This window comes from Pseudorca crassidens, chromosome 8, assembly GCF_039906515.1.
Source record: "Pseudorca crassidens isolate mPseCra1 chromosome 8, mPseCra1.hap1, whole genome shotgun sequence".
In the NCBI taxonomy this organism is placed as follows: Eukaryota; Metazoa; Chordata; class Mammalia; order Artiodactyla; family Delphinidae; genus Pseudorca; species Pseudorca crassidens.
Genome location: NC_090303.1, coordinates 32,974,914 through 32,998,765, shown reverse-complemented (window position 1 = coordinate 32,998,765; position 23,852 = coordinate 32,974,914). Strand labels below are relative to the sequence as shown.

The following is a 23,852-nucleotide window of genomic DNA, read 5'->3' as shown; positions in this document are numbered from 1 at the left end:
AAAGACTGGAGAGATAACTATGTTGGGGTCCAAATATCTGAGAGTAAAGGGTGGAACTGGACTGCAGTGCTCAGAGGACAGAAGGGAGCAGAGACACTCAACCCCTTGCTGCGCTGGGCCCTTGGAGAACACACAGCATGTGTCTTTCCATTTCTACTTGTATGAAATTTGAAGCAGTGACTCACCTTGGTTTTCCCCCTTTAATTTTTGTGATCCCATGTGATTATCAAGAACGCCAAGGAGAGACTTTCCTGGTGGCGCAGTGGTTAAGAATCCGCCTACTAATGCAGGTGACACGGGTTCAAGCCCTGGTCTGGGAAGATCCCACATGCCACGGAGCAACTAAGCCCGTGCGCCACAACTACTGAGGCTGTGCTCTAGAGCCCATGAGCCACAACTACTGAGCCTGTGTGCCACAACTACTGAAACCCGTGCACCTAGAGCCCGTGCTCCAAAACAAGAGAAGCCACTTCAATGAGAAGCCCGTGCACCGCAACGAAGAGTAGACCCCGCTCGCCACAACTAGAGAAAGCCCATGTGCAGCAACGAAGACCCAACACAGCCAATTAATTAATTAATTTTAAGAAAAAGAACGCCAAGGAAAGCATCTGTTAGCTGGGTTTTTTCCCTTGTTTTTCCCCTCCCTGTGTACCTACGTATCTCCCGATAAATGTACACAATGTATGTCATGCTAAAGAGTCTCCTAACACCATAGCTACCAGGACTTTGGTGAGTCCTCCCTGGTGTCCAACCCTTCCCAACATCTCTTGTTTTAATTTTTCCTCTATTTAAGATGTTTTGCATTGCTTTACCAGCTCTCTGAAATGGAAAACCTAAATACAATTTCGCCTCTCTATTCAAGCCTGCCAACACTTTAATATGTAATGATCAAAACAGATTGAATCAGACCTTCCCAAGGACTAAGGGTGAGCAGTGGGAGGTCAGAGGCAGAGTTTGCACTGGAAACCCAATACGGCGCATACCGCCTCTGCTGAGAATACCACGTATAACTGTGTATTGGATACTAACATTATTTTTGTTTTCTTATGGAATGAATATGCAGGCAAGAGAAATGTAGCAAAATAATGAAACATGTTTCAAACCTAAAAATGTTAAGCCTTACTCATTTTAGTGTTCAAGCATCATAAATAGAACTATCAGCCATCAGATGGTTCATGACAAACCTGTGTGATACTGTGCTACTATTTGTGTAGTGCATCACACACTATGCGTCATGCAAATATTGCCCTCAGGGATGGTCCATTTTTTCTTACACTGTTAGCATTGGTGGCTCCAGCCAGAGACTGGCTGATAAGGGTGGATGCTCCTCCTTATAAGTTTGTCCTCTATTCCTTACACTCATAATCTTGAAACAAAATCCTTCTATTCATGCCTTTTTATATGCCATTTACTGTTATCATCCTGGAAATTTCTTTTTTTAAGTCAGGTGTGCAAGTTTACCAGGCCCTTGGGTATTTAGGACACTGGTGCAAAAAAATACCCAAGAAGACAGAGCAAGAAGGCAATAAGAGAAATAACTTGACCAACAGACAGCAAGAAAGCCAGGCCAGTCTTGTCCCATCCTCCCTACTCTGCTATGGAAATCTACTCATCCTTTCACAGATCAAACAATATCTCCTCCCAGAAGCCTTCTCTGCTCTGCCCATTGGGATTAATCCTTCCTCAGGTAAACCCCAGAGTATACCTACTACTGTGAATCTACTTTCACGGCCTCTCTTATCACAGTTAGTCTTGTATTTGAATTAAATGTTTGCATGTAAGACCTAGATGAGGCTATAAAACCCTGGAGGGCAGAGATGTTTCATTTTTGTATTCCCCTCTAGTGTCTATTGCAGTGCCTAGCACACTGTAGATGCTAAGTTAAAAAATGCCTGCATGAATGAATGCTGGATGAACAAATGAATGAACAAAGCTGTGATTAGCCAAACACTGTCATCCTAGGTTGAGGAAAGCAAGCCAGAGGTCTTAGCAGATGCAGAGTCTCAAAGGTCACAGGAAAATACATTATCCCAAGGGTGATGGGAGGCTATAAATGGACTCCAGATGGTGGCATGTTCAGATCAGCAGGGAAGGAAGATGATTTTAGCATCAGTATGTAGAGTGCTTTAAAATAGGGAGACGTTGAAAGCTGGGCAGCCAGCAAAGCAGGTTACAGAATCCCAGGCATGAAGTATTAACATGGTAATCTATAAAATCGGGTTAATGGAAACTTCTGTGTTTTCCTTATAATACTTGCATCCATGCATTCTGTGAAGAGTTTCTGTGCTAATTAAATGAGGTGACGCTTGTAAAGCTGTTTGCAAACCTTAGAGCGCTGCACCTAGAGCACTGCCGTCCCATAGGGGTGAAAGGGAAGGGAGAGATGAAATGATGCCTTGGAGGAAGCAGAGCCTGCACCAGGACGGCAGAAGGGAGTGGGAAAGCAAACAGGGTATCAAAGGTCATACCCAACCAGAAGACAGAGACCTTTGACAGTATGTTTCTTCCTGTTTGTGAATTTGAAACATCTGTAGCATTGACGCAAGCTAAGTACAGAGTAAGCAGTGAGAAAATCTGCCTTAGAGCATTCTGGCAACATTGTATGAGTTCAAATTGGTACTCAAAGATCTTGGTGAGAAGATATAGATGTGGGGCTAGAGAACACTCAGAGCAGGAATTGTCTCCTAAGTTCTTAAATATAAAGAAGCTCTTTAGCTTAAAGAAGATGACAGCACTCAAGGGACAACAAGGTCATTGTTTTCATATACCTTGAATACACAGAAGAGAAACTGGACTCATTCTATACAGAGTTAAGACTGAAGATGGAAACCACAGAGTAAAATTTCTTCTCAACATAATAAAGGCTTTTCTATCTACTTAAAGTCCATTTTGAACCTAATATAGTCCTTACCCTTGCAAAATAGGGGGCTTACACCAGGCTTCATGGAATTTCGTGTTATCAGATGCATGATTGGATTCAGTGACCTGTAAGTTTCCATCCAACCCAAACATTCACTTTTTTCACTGGCCCTAGTGAATACTGAAGTGGTTACATAAGGCAGCAATTCTCAAAGTGTGGTCTGGGGACCTCTGGGGATCCTCAACACCCTCGCAGGGGTTCCATACGGTAGAAACTATTTTCTTAATAATGCTAAAATATTATTTGTCTTTTTTGTTCTCATTTTCTCATGAGGATACACTGGTGTTTTCCAGAGGCTACGGACATGTGATATTGCAACAAACGGAATGCAGGAACAGATAAGGCACTCCAGCAGCTCCTTCGAAGCCAAACATCAAGGAAATTAACAAAAATATAAACAATGCCATTCTTTTCACTAACTTTGTTTTGTTTTGGGGAAGTTATTTTTCATAAAACATATTTCTATTAACATATAATCTGTTTATTATTAAATGAATTAATAAATATTAAAAAATTTCTGCTCTTTTCAATTTTAACACAGTAAGTATCCATAAACATGACCCACAGAAAACAAAACCTCAATAATATAAAAGTGTAAAGGGGTCCCAAGACCAAGGAACTTGAGAACGGTTATTATAAGGCATGGTTAGAAAAAAATTTATCTCTGATAGTAAGAAAAGACGGAGATGTGAACAGGCTAAAAAAGCTTTCTGCCTTGCCCACTTCCCAGCTACCTTTGCTGAAGTAATACCACTTTCATCCTGACACGGAACTAGTGATTTCCACAAAGGTGGCTACTCGAGGGACCTGGGTGGTGGAATGGGGAGACCCGTGCTTTGCAACCAGATGGGCCTGAGTTTAAACCCAGATTTTTCCACCTTCTAGTTACATGGCCTTAAATTACTTGACTTCTCTGAGCCTCCATGATATGTTCTGTGTAATACTAATACTACCAGGTTGCTGAGAAGATTAGACAGGGTCTACATGCAGACTCTAACCCAATGAGGTACCTCTTAAATCACAGCTATGTGGCTGGAGCTGCTGTTGATCAATCCCAGGTGAGGTCCAAGGAAGCCGCGTGACCTGGTGAACAAACAATGGTCTAGATACGATCTTCACCAACTTTTCCCACGTAATCCCCTCTCTAGGCAAACCCCAAATCTTTACACAGGTTATTCCCGAAGCACCTTCTTTACTGCCAACACCCGAAACATAACTTCCTCATCCTTTCTACTCTGAATACAGCTATGGGGGAATAAAACAAACACTGAAAGTGCAACCAGAAAACCTAGGTCACGTCCCACGTTTCTTGATTTATTAGCTCTGCGACCTTCACCAAGCACTTCACCTCTTTGAGCCTGTTTCGTCATCTGTAAAACAGGGGATAATAAAACCTAGTCTGTGGGATGGTAATAAAGGCTAAAGTAAATAATGCCTATGAAAACACCTAGCAAACAGTGAAATATATATGTGGTGTCGTCATTAATAAATCCTGTCTATTCTATGTTCAAAACTGGTCTAACCTAAAAAATTCCATAGTGAATACTTAATCAAAATTATCTCCCCACAAACACACACATACACACATGCAAGTACACGGTGATTGGATAGTAACATGAAATTTTGCACACATTTTTACAAGCACACAAACTTTGTGAATGTGTTCTAGGCAATCCCCCCAATTTGTTTTTCTAATCTAAAGCTTTGTATCAAGGCCGGATAGAGAGAAACACTTGACATATCAATCTTTATTTCTAAATAAACCTACTTAAAAGAGGTAATGTTGATAAGAGCAGCAATGAAGAACTTTCTTAGGAAATTAAAATGTGACACTCATCTGATTCTCTCCCTCCGACCTGCTCCCTTAGGAGGGAAAAGAGGGCTTGAGGAAGAAATGCTTCACAACTGCTATTAGCAGAGCTGCTCACTAAACCTTTTATCTGCAGGTGCTCTTTTAGGTCTATTGATTTAGAACTAGGAAAAGCTGTTAGTCATAAAGTTTCTGATTATGCCTGATGAAATGTCAAAACCTGCATTGTCAAGGCTGAGAGAATCTGACTCTGTTCTCCAGTCGATTCAGGATGAGCCAGTTTTGGTCGTGGTCCACTGGGTTACGTGCATATGTGTTCTCCCTGGCTCCTCTTTGGCTGTAAGCTTTCTGAGGACTAATGCCATTCCTTCCAAATACTGTGTGAATTCCCCATCACTTACAGAGTTGTTCTCTGCAATGATGGGCATTACACGGAACTGTAGTTTTATGATTTCAGATCAAAACTGATGTCGTTTCACTTTTCAAATATGTAGATTTGAAACATGTTCTCAGATACCATTCACAATAGTAACAACAGAATTTCATATTTATTTACAAGGGAGACTCAGAGGATCAACAGGCGTTAATATTTGTAAAGTCTTAATAGTTTTTCTCAAGTTGTACGGACAAGATGCTTTTTAGATCTCTATTTAGGGTGTAGACATTAGAAGAGAAGAAGAAATGTAGTCAAGAGTCCATGAAATCATAGGGAAGACTTGGAAGCATTGTGGAAAGTGAACGGGCTATGTCTTTGGTCTCAGTTCCATCATTTGCAAAATGAGGAAAATCATAGGACCTCCCTCATTAGATTATTGTGGGGAATACATGAGATATTAAGTGTAAAGTACCTAGAACAATGCAGGCACAGTCAGGAGTGCAGGTGTGTTAGAAAGTATCTTTATTACTCTCTTCAATCTGGGCTACATAGATTTTAGAAGGTCTGGGAACTTCCTGAAATCATATGAAGAATGCCTGTGTACTTCTCTGATGAAAGAGACATAGGCTTCATCATATTTTCCAAGTAGGTAATCTAATAACAAAAACTCCTAAGACCCATGACGCCTGGGCTGAGCCTAACTCCCTAAATGTGAGCGTGTACAGACCAGAAATGAAGACAGATGTAAGCTGCCCCATTTACATTTGCAGCATTCATTATGAATTCCACTACCATTTAAAGGGTTGCTCCTTCTTCCGTGGACCCCTATCTAGTACAAGTGGATCACCCTCCGGCACCCTACCACCACCACTACAAGGTATAAGCCTGAAAATGAACATAAGTTAACACTCCACGCTGGTGTTTGTCAGGTGGACCAGTATCTGCTGGCAAAGAAGTTTTTGGAGGGATTGAGGGCAGTCTGGGAAAGGGCAAAACAAGTGGAAATCTGACAATCCTGTTGATGCTCAAATCCTACAGATACCCCCAAAGAAGAAGAGCCAATCATCACAAGATCAGATGTGACAGGGAAGATGCTAGAGGAGAAGACAGTAAAGAAGGCATTTACAGGAGGCTACTTTGCTTTCTGTTTCAATTTTGCATTTGTCTCTCTAAGGCAGCACAGATCCTCCATAAGAAGAAAAAGACAGATGGGATGACAGAATTTTGTGGCTGTTTTCTGGAGCATCTACTAGAGAATTTAAGACTCTTCAGAGTTACTGTTGGATACGTATTTAGAATAATTTTCTGCCATGACAACAGGTAATCCTCATAAAATTTCAGCCTCTAACAATAGGGCAGAAATGTTGCGTTTCTAGTGTTTCTGCCTTTCAGTTTGCAATATTAATAACCTTGAATAGCTACTCAGTATTTGAAACAATTGAAGCTGCCTTGCTTGAAATCTACTTTACTGTTGTTGGTGACAGAAATGATTAATTCATTTCTTCTCTCTGGACAATTTGGACAACTTCCTGAAATGGGCCTTATTGCTTGAAGATCACACCCTTTTGGTTCACATCACATATCTCTGGAATCCAACTAGAGGTGATGCTGATTTCGTTCTAAGAAGCATATGAACATTTGATGTTCTTTTTTCTTTCTGGCTTAATTATAGATCGTGCCCAGGAATCGGACAACCAATATTTATAGAACATCAATCCTGCGCTCAGCACCGTCTGAGCTACAGATGTGGATGACAGCCTTCATTCCCTCAAGGAGGTCAGAAAATAGTTGGGAGAGTTAAAACAATCACATTTGAAAAAAGAGAAAACTATTCAATAGTCACTAAGCCCTACTGTGTTCTGAGATGGAAAGATGAATAATTGGGGGTTCTTGCCTTCTGTAGTAGGGGAGCCCTTATTAAGAACTTTTTTGGGGGGAAGAGCTTATAAGACTTGCAGAACTTCAGAGGAAGAGGAGATCAGTGAGAACTGGCAGAGTTAAGGAAGACATCATGGCTCAGGGACATGTTGAAGGATGAGAAGGATTTAGACAGTCAAGTAGCGGGAAGAAAGAAAATCATGGAAGTTGAAATGACCAGCTCTGCATGATGCCCAATGCCAGGGGGCTATACACAAGCTGCACACCCATACCCACTGGCCCTGGAAATGATCATGGCTTGTTCCCGGTAACAGGAAAAAGCAAAACGTCTTGAGTAATGGAAAATGAGAGCACGCTGGGCTGTTAGGGACAGGCTAGAATGTGGAGGGCCTCGAAAGTCAGGCGGAGTACATTGGAAGGTGTGTGGTAATCCATAGGGAGGACAGTATGTTTCTTAGCTGGGGACGGACATGGTGGAAGCATGCGTGGGGAAAATTAGCCAAGAAACAGGAGGCAGAGTTGCCTAGAATATCTGGAATTAAGATCAAGGAGGCAGACTTGGAGGTATCACAGGGACACCCAGTTGAGGCGATGACAACTGAGGCTACTCAGTAGTCTAAGCAGGAGTGGAGAGGAAAGGAAGAGTTGAACATATTGAAGCAAAACCCAACAAGATGATGATGTGGGGAATGGAAGATGAAAGGGGATTCAGGCAGGGGTGAGAGCTGCTTTTGATGACCTGCCCCAAACAGTTTGGGTGCTCAATGCCTTTGTCTAGGATAATAAAACAATGTGGAATCTTCAGTCCAATAAACTCACTTGCCATTACTAAAACAAAAGAAACACAGAAAATATTTTTAAATTTTAGGAAAAGTTCTGGGAAACCAAACAAGGGATTTTGTGCTTCGCAGTTCAATGCTAACTCCGTTTGCATCAGGGCCAAACTAATACCCCAACAGGTTGCTAGGAGAAATTTTCTTGCAAAACATGTTTAAACTAAAGACAGGATTAAGGTCCTCATAATTTACAGAATGACCTACTTCAAAGGAAGTCCATTTAGAGGTAATGGGTGGATTTACAGGAGTTTGTAGATTTACCCAGAGCCTATCTGAAAACTTCCCTCCATATAATACTTTAATCAATTCACAGGGGAGGCTTTTCTAAATAATTAGATGGAAAATAGTAGAGTACCACACACTTTTATTCTTTCCTTTTTACCAGTAAATGAGCAGAAGGTAAATAAGTTGGCTGAGATGCGTGGAGTGAGTCAGCCACAGCTCTTTAAAACTGTGGTTCTGGCCTTTAGCCCTGAGCTGAAGACCATGTGGCAATGAAGGTGATTAAACGCTACAGTGGTGGACCCCTGAACGTTTCATATAAATCCTTTAAGCCAGCAATACTTCTTAGGATTAATGCACTAATAGAAAAAGATTCACAAAAGATGCAACAGAGAAATAGCTTCTGTGACAGAACCTTTCCTATTGGGGCAAAGATAAGTGATCCTGCTGGCAAAGCAGCTGCAGAGCTTACACATATGGTCAGGTGAGGCCTTGTTAACGAGCTCATCTAGAGCCTTGTACCAGAACCATCCTCATTCCAGAACTGCGGGTCTTGCTGTAAATAGTTTTCAGAGGGTTAAGGGAGCCTGGAAGGCTGAAAGTTACTTAGTGTGGAGTGTCCTTAGCATTGTTCTGAGTAAGCACTGAGAAGACCTCAACCTCTGACTGCACTCCATCAGCCTGAGAGTAACGCAGGCTTAGGGTCAGTGGTCCTTAGCAGAAGCTTTACTGCACACACAGGGCAGCTTGCACTGTTCCTAAGAAGTCTGTTTCTCTCACAGTCTCTTGGACTCCTATTCGGAAGCAAAGCCCCCTACCACACCCCCATGGACAAAGAAAACTTCACAGCAGTTGTTACAGCAGCCCCATAAGGAAATATGCGGCTCAGGCACAAGACAAGTTATTAAAATCATTCTACACTGATGCAAACACACCTACCCAACATGGAGATGTGATGCAAGAGCACAGGCTAATCAAATGCAATAAGCACCGAAAGGATTGGGCTTTTGTGTTTATGAAAAAAAAATGCAGAGTGGTTAATTTGAAGCAAAACCTTTTCCACAGGCAGGACTGTAGAGCACCCCTCCCTGCAAAGAGAGGCTCCAGGGTTCACCAGCTGATGGACCACTTACCACGGAAAGAATGCAATGCGGTGTGCCATACTGTTAAATTAGAAACCGTAGCAGCATCTTTAAATATGGACGTTTCATATGCACACACAGGTAGCCAGAAAGCAGGTTGCCCTAGTTCTGGTCCCCCCAGAATCACACCCTGAAATAAGAGCTCTAGAGCAAGTAGTTTGCTTGGGAGATGCTCCCAGGAGTAGCAATGGAAGGATGGAGAACTTCAACAGGGATAGGAAGGAAGCCAAGAAAAGGTGCATTATCAAGAAAGATTAATGCTTGATATTTTAATATGGAGCTTAATACTGCTGCAGAACTCTGGAAGCCAATGTAGAGTTATAAGAGTTACCCTGTTTGAGTGTGAGGGAGTTGGGGTAGTTATACTCCAGTTACCATGGGTCATTGGGCATCAATTCTCCAGGACTTCCATTCTACACTGAGCACTGACAGGGTAGGTTTCAGGAATCAGGAAAAAACCTCCACACACACTGATGTGATGCTGGCAGCTTAACGTCTGGCTGGCATGTGCTACAGCGATGAGACCCAAGGGGACATGGGCAGGACATGGACAGGATCTGCCATACACACCTTCCTCAGAAAATCCCCCAAACACTAGGCCAGGAGAGAGAGTTTTTAGGCAAACATGCTCTTTCTCCCAAAGTGCATTTTTCTCCCACTTACTTTAAGCAGATGCCCATTTCCTATTTTCTGGAGTTACGTGACTGAAAAGAGGCAAAGGTCCAAGGAAGAAGCATGTATTAGTTTGCCAGGGCTGCCATAACAAAGTATCACAGACTGGGTAGTGTGCACAACAGCAGGGGTCCCCAACCGCCGGGCCACTACCAGTTCACGGCCTGTTAGGGACTGGGCCGCACAGCAGGAGGTGAGCGATGACGCTTCATCTGCCGCTCCCCACCGCTCGCATTACGCCCGAACCCTCCCGCCCCACCTCCATGGAAAAAGTGTCTTCCACGAAACCCGTCCCTGGTGCCAAAAAGGTTGGGGACCACTGCACAACAGAAATTCATTTTCTCACAGTTCTGGAGGTGGGAAGTCCAAGATCAAGGTGTCAGCAAGTTAGGTTCCTCCTGAGGTCTCTGTCCTTGGCTCTTAGATGGCCATTTCCTTCCTGTGTCTTCAGATGGCCCTTTCTCTCTTTATGCCCATCCCTGGTGTCTCATGCCCATCCCTGGTGTCTCCCTGTTCTTATAAGAACAGTCAGAATGAATTAGGACCCGCCCATATGACCTTGTTTAACCTTAATTACCATTTTAAAGGCCCTATCTTTAAACACAATCACACTCTGAAGTACTGGAGGTTAGGGCCTCAACACATGAATTTTGAGGAGGGGGATGGAAATTCAGCCCATGACAGACAGTAATTAGCATATTCATCATTTAGATTTGTAAAATTTCTGTTAAGAAGGAAAGTAGTAGTTACCAGGTTCAAGCAAACAATTACAGTTGACAAGAAACGAATATGTGGAACCCTAACTGTTGTCTCAATTTGAAAGAGACCTTCCATGAGTTCCTCAGGATCTCAGCCCATGATGTGAGGACCCCCTGCAATGAGACCCCATATGCTGCTTAGTAAATCCTAGCTCCACTGTATTAAATGCTGAGTGCAATCTGTGAAAGCTATGACGAGAACTGACCTCTCCTGAGTGCCGTCTATGGATCAGGCGCTGTGCTAAGCAATCTATAGCTATTAAGTGATTCTTGCAGGTCTGGTAATTACTCACATTTAACAGAGGAGAAAACAGGTTTAAAGAGGCAAATTAACTATGTTTAGGTCTTTATTAAAGCAACTGAACCTGTCTCGTAATTAATAAGAATACAAAGACAAGCCTCCCTGTACTGCAATTTTTAGAGCAAATGTAGTAAATATTTGAAAGGTAAACCTATTAAACACTGAGATTGGGCTTGGGCGAAGATGGGAAGAGTAGGGTAATTAGTAAGACTTTGGACTTGTCCCAAGAGGCTGACTATGTAATTGGGAGAAAGGAGAAATGTACCAGGTAAAAGGGAGATAGAACACAACCGAGTGCAGTACAAAGCCTCACGAGAGCTCAGGTCAAGAAGACACTGATCCCAGCAGAGAGGACGCAGGAGAGCTCGAAGGTGCAGTTGGCACTCAAGCTGAATAAACTGCAGTATGGGACACGGAAGTGGGCATGTTCACCTCATCTTTCTCCGTTCTTCAACAGCATGCGCTCATAAAGTTGAGCAGAGAATTCGAGCCCAGCAGCCAGGAACACTTCCATACAGAAGGTCAATATCTGAGAGCAAATCCTTTGCAACGGGGAAACTGTGCGCGGAGTCAGTGCAGTGGAGGAAGGAGATGGCCACGTGTGGGCTCCGCACGAGCTGCGGGTGTAGGCTGTTGGCATGGACAGTGCCTTTATAAAATTAGGGGCCGGCATTCAAAAACTGGGAGATTTCTTACTGAACTCCAGCTTTCTTGGCCGCTCTGGACAAATCAAAAGACCTGGCACCCTGGCCCACACGCCTGCCTGAGGTGAGCGGAAGCTCCTCCTTGGCTAGACGATGCTCTCTCCATTTGTTTGAGCCCCTTCGCTCCCTGTTGTCTTGCAGCGGCTGACCTCACTTCTTTAAGTTAGTTGCCTGCCAGGACCCTGGAGCAGCTGGGATGTTGTCACTTGGCTGAGTCTCACAGTGAGTCAGAGGACTGAAAAACTCTGGGCTTTAATCTTGTCTCTACTATTTTACCACCTGTTACCTCAGTTTCCTCATCTGTTAAGTGGGCATAATAGTGTACTCAAATCTATAGCAACCACTTAATGTGTGTAATTTGCTTAGCATAGCATCTGACCCATAGAAGGCTTTAAATAGAGGTCAGCTCTTATTTGTTACTGTTGTTCTAGGGTTTTGTCAGTGTGGGCATTTGTCTTTGGATAATTACCTCCCTTAGAGAAAAATGCCAATGGAGCCAAGGTCTTCCATTTGAGCCATACGGAGGGCAGTTAGTTTTGCATTATTCCAAAAGCATTTCTGCAACCCCGGCTCAGCCTGGCCATCTTACACGCATGTCATTGATCCAAAAAGGCACCAGGAAGATAGTCTAGAAAAGCACTCCACTGACAAAGGGGTTGGTGGCATCTCTTTTGTAGATGAGGTACAAACACTTCTCTTAACAACAACAACAAAAAAAACCCACCTCCAATCTCGATTGTACTAAGGATTTACGCTAAGTCCAAACAAACAAAACTCTATTCTGTCTTAAGAGTTTAGGTTGTAGAAATAAAAATGTCCCTTCATGGTAACACTTTAGACAAGATTAAGGGTTGGAAAAGGGTATTAATACATTTACATACATGAATTATATACATATTCATAATTATTCCTCAGCTAATAATAACCTGAGTTAACATTCCCTGAACAGACAGGGACTGATTGCAGAAGAGGAGGCATATGGTAAGGTGTGGGCTGCCGGATTAATCCAGGAGGCATTTTTAGTTTGTACTGAGTAAATCCTACACAGGCTGATGGAGGCTCGTCTCCCTTGAGAAACTGCATAACCACAAAGTGGCAAGACTCAGGGACGGTACCTCTTCTATTCCTTTCCCTGCTATAGCATAGAGGCTGTAAACAGGGGCCAGACTCCCCGGTTTCAAATTCCATGCCTGAGCAAGTTACAATTTGTCCAACCTCAGTTTCCCCATGTGAAAGAGGTATTCAATGAATTCCTCCTACCCAGAGTTGTTGTGAGGATAAAATACACAGAAAGTGCTTAGCACAGCGTCTGACATAAAGTAAACATTCAATAAAATTAGGCATTTATATTACTGTTATTAATTAAAGGTCAGTCTCTCTTTTTTAAAAAAATTGAAGAATAATTGATTTACAATGTTGTGTTAGTTTCAGGTGTGCAGCAAAGTGACCCAGTTTTACATACACACATATATATATATTCTTTTTCAGATTCTTTTCCTTTATAGGTTATTACAAGATACTGAGTATAATTCCCTGTGCTCTACAGTAGGTCCTTGTTGGTTATCTATTTTATATATAGTAGTGTGTATATGTTCATCCCAAACTCCTAATTTATCCCTCCTCCAGCCCTTTCCCTTTTGGTAACCACAGGTTTGTTTTCTATGTCAAAGGTCAATCTCTTGACCCTTTAAACAAAATGCCCAGAATGCTCACCAGGAGTAGAAAGAATATTGTGTCTCTCTGGTCTCTCTTGAGTTCCCTGTCACCTTCATGCCTGGAAAGGAGAAGGCACACTTGTTTTCCCTCCTCCAGAGAAATGCAGATTTGTGAAGGTGAAGAGGATATGTAGGTGGTTGGCCTGGAGGGTTCAGCTATAGAAGCACTGCAAAAAAGAAGACAGAGGTGCAGAGCTGAGAAAATAAGAGCAACGTCTGATCTGGGCAGAGAGTGGGACAAGACAGAGGACACTCAGCAGGTATAACTTAGTCTTTCCCTTTATCCCAACACAACACCAAAAATGTAAATGTAATTGTTACTGGGCACCCAAGGCTTCCTGTGGGTGACCTAAGATGAGCATTTCTGGCATCGTTTTGAATAGAGGTACCATTTACTTTTAGGGGAGCGTGAAGTCGAATTCATATTTCTGAATCTCATCTAAGAGTGAAATTTCAAATCAGGTACAGTTAACCATACTGAGGGCAACTTCTCAGCAAAATTAACAAAATGCACTTCCTTTATGAACAAGTTTCAGTATTTCAGTATTCTGGATTTATAACCAGACATGGGAATAACAGGTCCATGGGGTCTTTGACTATTAATTTTTCCCCCCTAGGTCTGCTTGGAGAACTCCTTCCCTGTCATAGTCAGGATGTACAGACCCTGGAGTGAAATCCTGACGGACCCCATCAGAAAAGCACACTTAGCTAATGATTCTTCTCACCTCTCTCTTGACTTGTAGATTCCTGAGAAATTCTGTGAGTGAATTTTATGACTGACACTAATTTATACAGGGTTTAAAAGGGTCCTTTTTTGCCTAACAGCCTCTCCTCAGGAGAGTAAAAGCATTGGAGCTGTAGCAAGAAAGTATAGACTCAAGTCAAATGCAGGGAAGGGGTGCCTGGCGAAATCTAATTGGGAACAAACGGATCATTGTGGATAAACACACTGTTACAGGACTGAATTAAGATCTGCCACATCAGGGGGTACAGGCTGTCCTTCCAGTGCCAGAGGGAGTCTTCCCTCTTCTGGGAAACAGCCAGGGACTCAGTAATGAGAGAGAGGCTGAGATGCTTGCCAGACAAACAAGACGGGGGAGGGGGACAGGTGCCTTGAGAGATGATAATTAGCAACCAGAAGCCAGGGGACCAGGGTGGAGGTGAAAGGCAGTCCAGCTACTTGATTTTGTTTACCTTTTCCTGCTGACATCTGAAAAGCAACACACTGACGACCATCGTGCTTGAATCTACAGTGTTGATTGGCCTATTCGTGTAGAAATGATCATTTTGAAGACTTTATGCTTTTGTCTTACGTTCCCTTAATGTGAGCCGCAGGCATGGGTTTACCTATTGCCCAGACAGCCTCCTATCTAGCGTGGAGGTCCCTGGAGGGAATGCCCCTAAGACTTAAGCCAAGTTGTCTGAGAAATGTGGAGAGGGAGCCCTTGACACTGTTCCACTGGGAGACACGGAATGTAAATTCCTGCCACTTGCTGCAAACTCCAAAAAGCTCTTGAGCATTTGCATTTGCTTATGAAACATGCTCTTGACTTGATCAAATGAAAAGTGATGTGAACCCTGCCCCCGGGTTATTTATCCCAGCAGCAAATGCTCAGCGTGTCTCAGATTCTATTATCACGGAAGCCCCTGTGGACCTCGGGTTCTTTTTCTCTGAATTTAAATGAGGCTGGTGCCTTTGCATCTGTCTTCATAGGTCATATTTTTGAATGACAGAATCATCTTAGAGGCTCTGCTCTGGGCCATGCATAAGGGATGGTGGGCCACACCAATTAAGGAGGCCCAGCTCCCATGCCAGGGGTCAGCCAACCAGAGCCCATGGGCCACGTGCAGCCTGCCTCTTGTTGTTTAAATAAAGTTTTACTAGAAAACAGCCCTGCATTTTCTGATGGATTGTCTATGACTGCTTTCAAGCTACAGCAACCAAGTCCAGTAGTTGGAAGACTGGCCTGTATGGTCTACAATATTCTCTAGATGGTCCTCTATGGAAAAAGTTTGCTGACCCCTGCCCTGTGGCATGGCCCCTTCTGCAGACGTCACTGGAACGCCTGGCAAAGGGCAGGATGGAGGAAGAAGCATGACCTAAGTAGGTTCCTTTTCCCCTCCCTGTGCCCATGGACCCCCCACTTCTTCTATCACTCCTTACTCTTCCCATAGGAATCCTTGACCTTCGGGTTCACAGAGGTGAGTGAATTACACTCTTCAATCCACAGTCCAGCAGTCTGGGTCCATACGAGGCCTTTGCTTGCTGACTTGACTTTATTTCATTTAACCCCTTTATCCCCAGCCCCCCCACAAACCCCCCTCACTCTTCCTTCCCATACGCATGTCACTCTGAAGTGTCTGATATGCAGGGACCCTTATAAAAGGTGTAATGTTGTTGGTTGTGTGTTTGTGTGGTTTTTTGTTTTGTTTTGTTTTTTTGCGGTACGCGGGCCTCTCACTGTTGTGGCCTCTCCCGTTGCGGAGCGCAGGCTCCGGACGCACAGGCTCAGCGGCCATGGCTCATGGGCCCAGCCGCTCCGCGGCATGTGGAATCTTCCTGGACCGGGACACAAACCTGTGTCCCCTGCATCGGCAGGTGGACTCTCAACCACTGTGCCACCAGGGAAGCTCTGTGTTTGTGTTTTTAATGTACATAAGTGATACTCTGTTACAAATCTCATTTCATTTTTTTTCACTAACCATTTTCATTCAACACCATGTCGTTGACATCTATGCTTTTCGTGTACATCTAGTTCACTGTTTCTGATTATACCCCAAAAAGTTTTAGGGGAAAAGACAGATTTTTTCTCAAGAAGTGGGAACTCTGGTGTATGAGTTCTTCGTAACATTTGTGACATAGTAGCTCCCCAGAGAAGAATTTTCTGAAAAGAACTTGCCATACATAAGACACAATAGAGTTTACATTAATCAAGAGGGCTGCTGAATTCTTTAGCATCCCTAGTGTCAAACTTACTTCTGAGGCCCTAATTCTGATAGGCATTCAGCATACTCTGTACTAACCGAACCCCCCCCCCCCCCCCCCGCCCAGTATATCCCTACAAGCTCATTTGTGGCCAGCCATTCCCAAACATATACTGTCTATATTGGGTGCTGAGTGAAAACCAAGGTTTTGGGTTTCTCAGAAGATAGAAAGTCAGGTAGGCCTACCTCTAAAGGGGCAAGAAAGAGCCAGAACAGTGTTAGTTCCCAACAGCTGCTGGATCACCTCCGCTACACCCCAACTGTGAGAAAAACCCAGCGGGACCGTAGTTCCCTCTTGCATTCCCTTATCATATGCTCGGTTAGGAGGGTATGTTTGGTTTGGAAGCCTTCCCAACCCTTAGGCTTCCCAACTTCTCAGGAGTTGGAGGGTGGGCTGAGCAGAGAATTCTGGTCATTTGCCAGATAAATGGTGTTCAAGCCATGATTTTGTGTTAAACTCAAGGGAAGAGTATTCAACTTTGACTAATCCTTATTTCCACAAAATACAGTAAACAGTTTCCTGGCCAAAGCTTTTAATCTCACATGTCATGAGAATTTATACTTTTCATGTTGCTTTTTATATCATTAGAAAAAAAAGAACTGTGTCTTTTGACATTTGATATGTATCTAATACGAGAATAGGCAATAAATGATAGACTAAGAATATGCATGTACATTTATAGTAATATTTGAATTCTAATAATGCTAATGTTATCAGACTCCTAATAGAGATCCAGAAAGCTTTTGTAGGGTGTTTAATGTACCATTCAAATTACTACCATTTGCTTCCCACCCACCCCCAAATTTTAAGGCAATGCTAATTTATATTTAGGGCAGTATATATTGAGAAGGGGAAGTGGTGAATTGAAAGTGGGGCTGATTTGCTGCACGATGTGATGGAATGATCTTTTTTACTGGCCCAGAGACTTGAGACTCTGTGGAGGATGCTGACAAGGACTGTAGCACAGGGCACAGCTTCAGCATGGGTACAGCTGCCTCCTAAATCGCCCCTATGGAGTCCAGATCAACGCCAATGGGAATTCTGCTAATTAATGAAGAGCTCCTGACAGACCATAATTCATCACTTTTGTACCTAATCAATACCACCTTCAACTCAATTTCCTAAACTTACAATTGGAATGAAGGGCCTGTAGCTCAGCTCATGGCTGATTTTTTATACGAACAATGTCCCACCACCAGAAAGCCCACACACAAAATCAAGCTTGTCAGAATAAAGTAACTCAGGCTAACTCTCTGCCTACCTCTTTATGAATCTGACTTCTACCCACACACATCTCAGCACTGCAGACAGACAAGCAATCTTTCCAACGTGCAATTAACAAAGGTTAAGAGAACCTCGCTGAAATTGAATCTGGGAAGAGCTATACCTCTAGTTTATAGCTAAAGAGGTTGTACGTTCATTACATTGAAGTGCCCATCAGGATTAAAGCAAGAAGTTCCATGACAGGAAAAGTCTAGAATGCATCAATGAGGAAGGCATGAAACATTACAAAATTCACTTAAAAATCTTTTTTAGGATCAACAGTCACAATAGTGAAGATTTTTCACACAGGAGACAACTATTTTATTCATCCTAATTAGGTATCTTTAAGAAACAAAAACAAAAACAACAAACTTTGAACAAGAGACTGCTTCGATGCCACTGCAGAATCCAAGCACTTGGTAATCACAGCGGCAGTCAGCTACGGACCCTATCTGCCCAGCAGTTGCTCTGCTGAGAAACCTCTCTCCTCTTTCCTGCCTCTGTCCCCAGCACGCATTCCAGAGTCTAGTCTCCTTGAGAGTGCCTTAATGATACATGTTCCGCTATTTGTCATCCTCCCACCCACATTCAAAAGTTGCAAAATGTCAACTGTCATTTTGTTTTTAGAAAACCAAGAAAATTGTAACTTCTCATGTCAGCTTCTCATGTCAGTTACTGAACAGCAACTCTTTTTAGAACTTAGATGATGGGCACAAGGGACAGAATCTGCTGGGTTTTCTTAAGCTGAAAGAGACATAGACTCTGTAACTAACTCAAAATAACAATTTTTATTTTAAAAAATGAAACCCTAACTTATGAGTCAGAACTCTCAAATGCATAAGCTCAATAATTTTTTCACATTTGCTATTTATTTAGTTTTGGCTGCGTTGGGTCTTCGTTGCTGCGCCTGGGCTTTCTCTAGTTGCAGCAAACGCGGGCTACTCTTCGTTGCAGTACGCGGGCTTATGGTGGTGGCTTCCCTTGTTGCAGAGCACAGGCTCTAGGCACGCAGGCTTCAGTAGTTGTGGCACACGGGCTTAGTAATTGTGGCTCGCGGGCTCTGGAGCACAGGCTCAGTAGTTCTAGTGCACAGGCTTAGTTGCTTCGAGGCATGTGGGATCTTCCTGGACCAGGGCTCGAACCCGTGTCCCCTGCATTGGCAGGTGGATTCTTAACAACTACACCACCAGGGAAGCCCCACATTTGCTATTTATTTATTTGCTTGTTTATTTATTTTGATGTGGACCAATTTTAAAGTCTTTATTAAATTTGTTACAATGTTGCTTCTGTTTTATGTTTCTGTTTTTTGGCCGTGAGGCATGTGGGATCTTAGCTTCCTCACCAGGGATCGAACACGAACCCCATGCATTAGAAGGCGAAGTCTTAACCACTGGACCGTCAGGGAAGTCCATCACATTTGCTTTTTAAAATGTACTTACTGATTTCATTTATACCTACACTTTAACAAAGCAAATAAGAAGCCACGCTGCTTCCCTTACGCTTTCAGATTTCGAGTTGCAGAGTCTCTTAAAATTTTCAAGACTGTGTTATGTTTCAAAAGAACTGGCCTAGATTGGGAGGCAACATGAAAGACAAAACATTTCTGTCTTTGTGCCTCCTGACACTGTTTAGGATGTAAGCTATTAAGCTGGTCTATCATCCTCCTTTTCCTCCCCATTCTGGCTTGTTTCCACCCAGAACCCTTTGGGTTTTTTTTATCATTACCAAGCTCTGTGCAGAAAAACAAAATATATGTCTGAAATTCACGAGCAATGAATGATTAATATAATGCTTGGAGTGGGGTGGGGGAGGAAAGGTTTCTTTAGCACTGACTGCCATGAAGAAAATACTTCTCTGATTCCGATTTAATCTCAACTCTTAAGGGCTACTAGCCAGTAAGTTCTATCAGGCTCCCAGCTGTCCTATCTGAGGTAGGGCCCAAAGGTCAGAAGAACCCATATTGAGTTTATGACAATATTTCCTCTCAATATTCCTTACTCAGATTATTTACCAGCAGATATGGTAATGGAAAGGCTGTGGTTAGAAACTAGCTCTACCTGAGAATAATATAATGGATTCTACTTTCCTTAGAAATCAACATATTGAATGCTATTAATATCTGAATAGAAAATTACCTTCAAAGTTGCTAGAATATAAGTGTCTAGAGGGCAGAGATTCTTCTGTTTGCTCAGTAACATATCCCAAGAGACCAGAATAGTGCTTGCACGTTTTAAGTGCTTAATAAATATTTGTTGATCAAATGAATGAAGTCAGAAGGTAAGGTTCAGCTATCTGTGTATTTAGGAGTCTGCGTTTGGGAAGTGGGAATAAGGAAGCAGCTGGAATTAACTGTGAAAAGAGATACCATTGGCTCCTACTAGAGATCACTCTTTTGAGAGGGTTTGCTTTTCAAAAGGGTTAGATTTTCCTTTGAAGTGTAAGTGACTCATAGAAATGCTGGCTGGCAGAAGAGTGGTTACAGAAGCAAAAACAGGAACATCTTAATCTGCATGTCTGAACTTTTCTAATTCTAAAATTCACCTAACAATTGTCCTTTCCTGTGCAAAAACTTTATTTGCAGAAAATAAAGTTAGTGAACACTGTATTTCCAACTTTGAGTTTTTCTTCAAGGACTTTTTTTTTTTAATTTATTTATGGCTGTGTTGGGTCTTCATTTCTGTGCGAGGGCTTTCTCTAGTTGCAGCAAATGGGGGCCACTCTTCAACGCGGTGCGCGGGCCTCTCACTATCGCGGCCTCTCTTGTTGCGGAGCACAGGCTCCAGACGCGCAGGCTCAGTAGTTGTGGCTCACGGGCCTAGTTGCTCCGCGGCATGTGGGATCTTCCCAGACCAGGGTTTGAACCCGTGTCCCCTGCATTGACAGGCAGATTCTCAACCACTGCACCACCAGGGAAGCCCAAGAACTTCTTCTTAAAAACTGTCATTAGCAACTACACCTTGTATACATGAAAAACTAGCATGGGAAGGCTTGTTTTTTTTGTTTTTCCATGGTGCTTAGCCTAGGTCAGTGTGACACCCAGGTCCCACCACCTAAGCATATCTAAGAACCACTCTAGAGCCACCTCTGCATGGTCATGACAAACAGCAGTCCAGAGATGAGGGTCCTGGGACACACCCCCACTTAGCCACTAGCAAACTGTGATCTTTGAAAAGTCAAGTTGTATCTCAATTTCACCACCTGTAAAATGAGCTTAAATCCATCATCCATCTATTTGAATTGCAATAGTCATGATATGAAAATATTTTTTAAATTATAAATTAAACAAGAAATATAAGCAAGAAATGCATGGTATGGTTGGACCTATGTATTGGCACAACACTTTACTCTCATTCCTGCCCTAAAAACAACCGAGGGAAAAGAACATTCTGATCACGTCTTCTGGAAAATCCACGTATATGATCACCTGCCTTTCACACCTCTGATGGAACCCAAAGAGCTGTGGTGTTTGTGAAGGCAGCTTTGGTTCAGTACCGGTCTGTCCATTAATAACTACTCCCCGAGTTAGTTAATCTCTCTCGGGTCCAATTTCTCCACCTGTTACATGGGAATAAAGAACAGAGCTGCTATAAAGTGAGAACAATGTACAAGTGAATTGTAACAGGAATAATAACAACGTATATTTGCATATTAGTTTTCTGCAGCTCTGAGATTCAAACTCAGGTCTTCTCATTTCAGATATAGCCTCCTTTTCTTTATTCCAGAGTTACACTTGTTCTTAAGTAAACTTGATGCTTATCCCATGTATATGGAGAAAATATCTGTGATATTTTGGCATATTAAGTACCATGTGCCTTATTAAAATATCATCCTGAAGACCTCACCCTTGAAACAAGTTGTAATTGAAGAGACAATTTACAGAATTCTTTGTGCACTTGGATCATTAAGCCTCCTTCTCAGGGCAAATTTTGCTTATAGTAGCCAGTGTCTGGGCCAATATTATTGGCCAGGTCTCTATAAATAAAACACGAAAATGTAGTTCCTAATTAAAGGTACTGGTCTCCACGATGAAAAGGACCAGACCACCTCCTTGACAAGACCTGGAAAAAAACAGTCTCATCACAGCACTTCTGTTAACTACCCTTCCTTCTCTGCCTCTCTTTTTGGGCTGCCCTAATTCCCTGCAGAAAGAGTCTCCACATTGCCAGCTTCCTGGTTCTTACCTTCTCCTTAGAACGCATCTATATACACAAAGATACTAATTGAAGAAGAAGAAGAGAAAGAGGAGGAAGGAGGAGGAGAAGAAGTTTTTTTTTGGTAAGAAGTTAAATAGTGTTGACACTTGAACAGTGCAGTGACTGGGGGTGAAAAGCGGCACCCACCCCCTGCGCAGGAGAAATCTGAGATAACATCACAGCTGGACGTCTGTGGTTCTGCATCCTCGGATTCAACCAACTACTCATCACTACATGATGAGTACCTATTTATTGAAAAAAAGTTCCTCGTATAAGTGGCAGGCGAGGGAAGACTGGGTCGCATATTTTAATCCCATACACTGATGCTAAACTACTCCTTCAAACAAATTTCCATTTCTTCACTTTGGGGTAAAGCTACAAAGTCTACCTATTACTTTTTTTTATTGTGGTAAAATACACCTACCATAAAATTTACAATTACGGCCATTTTTTTAGATATATAGTAGCATTAAGTACATTCACATTGTTGTGCAACTATCACCACCATGCATCTGCAGAACTTCTTCATCTTCTCAAATGGAAACTCTGTACCTATTAAACAGTAAGTCTCCATTCTCCAATCTTCCCAGTCTCTGGTAACCTATAATCTACTTTCTGACTCTATGAATTGGACTACTCTAGATTTCTCATATAAGTGGAATAATACAATATTTGCATTCTTATGCCTGTCTTATTTCACTTAGCATAATGTCTTCAAGGTTCATCTCTGTTATAACATGTATTAGAATTTCATTTCTTTTTAAGGCTGAATAATATTCCAGTTTATGTATATACCACATTTTGTTTATCCATTCATCCATCCATGGATGTTCAGGTTTTCTCTACATTTTAGCTATGTTGAATAATGCTGCTATGAACATAGTTATACAAATATCTGTTCCAGTCTTTGCTTTCAATTCTTCTGGGTATATACCCAGTAATGGAATTGCCAGATCATATGGTTATTCTATGTCAACTTTTTTTAGGATCTGCCATACTGTTTTCCACAGTGGCTGCAGCATTTTACATTTCTACCAGCAATGCACAAAGTTTCCAATTTCTCTACATCCTCACCAACAGTTGATATTCTCTGTTTTTTCCAATAATAGCCATCCCAATGTGTATGACATGATATCTCCCAATGGGTGTGATGTGGTATCTCATTGTGGCTTAATTTACATTTCCCTAGGAATGAGTGATATTGACAATACTATTAGTAGTATAGTATTGACAATACTATTCCTTTCTGAATCAACTAAAACTCATTGGCTGGATAGTCGAGGCCGCTTAGCACTGCCTCACATCTTATGTGAGCTGGTACCCTCCCCACTGAGCTTCCCAGTCTCCAATATCCTGCTGGTGTCCCTCTCCTTGCCACCCTTTGGCTCAACCAAGCAGAAGTCAGAGGGTCGGGGGACTTCTGATGTAGTACCATTTGGCGTCCCAGGGTGCAGAGCAGGATGGGGTAACAAGGAGATGATATGTGGAAGGACAAATGGAACTATCTACCATTCTGATATTTTAACGACTACTTTATATCCATTGCAAAATCTAGGATGATGATGGGTTCATGGTAGATAATAAATGTTTATAAACTTGAAAAATTTTTTCGCCTGATGTCTTAAGGCAGAAGTCGAGATTAAGTTTGTGAACTACCTACTTTACTTACAGCTTCAAATAGTTAATATGGATAACCCATCCCTGCCATTGTAAACAACTGTTTTGCCTTTCCAGCTGTCACAAGGGTCACACCATCAACTTCTCCTCTCACCATCTGTGCAAAGGGCCAATAAATGGAGAATTGTTGAAGCTGGATGTTGGGGGCATAGTCTCTCTACTTTTGTATATGTTTGTAATTTTCCCTAATAAAAAGTTTATTAAAATAAAGATACCAACAGCTTCCACCAGTCGTACGGCCCTCCTCTCACCACAGGGACCTTGGAAATACAGTTTTTCTCCTGACTGCATTATCACTCCCCCAAAAATTTAGGTTCTGGTATTAAGAACAAACGGCAGGCTGAGAGGAACCAAGATGGCGGAGTAGAAGGACGTGCTCTCACTCCCTCTTGCGAGAAC

General features: G+C 42.5%; 1 long non-coding RNA gene across 2 annotated transcripts in view; it reads right to left on the bottom strand.

Moving 5' to 3' along the window:
- Positions 1 to 13,338: 13,338 nt before the first annotated feature.
- Positions 13,339 to 23,852, bottom strand: part of LOC137228971 (uncharacterized) — a 274,669-nt gene continuing 264,155 nt past the window's right edge. For both annotated transcript variants that reach the window (XR_010945469.1, XR_010945471.1), the window contains exon 5: positions 13,339 to 13,501. This is a non-coding gene — a long non-coding RNA (uncharacterized lncRNA). The remainder of the gene's footprint in view (positions 13,502 to 23,852) is intronic.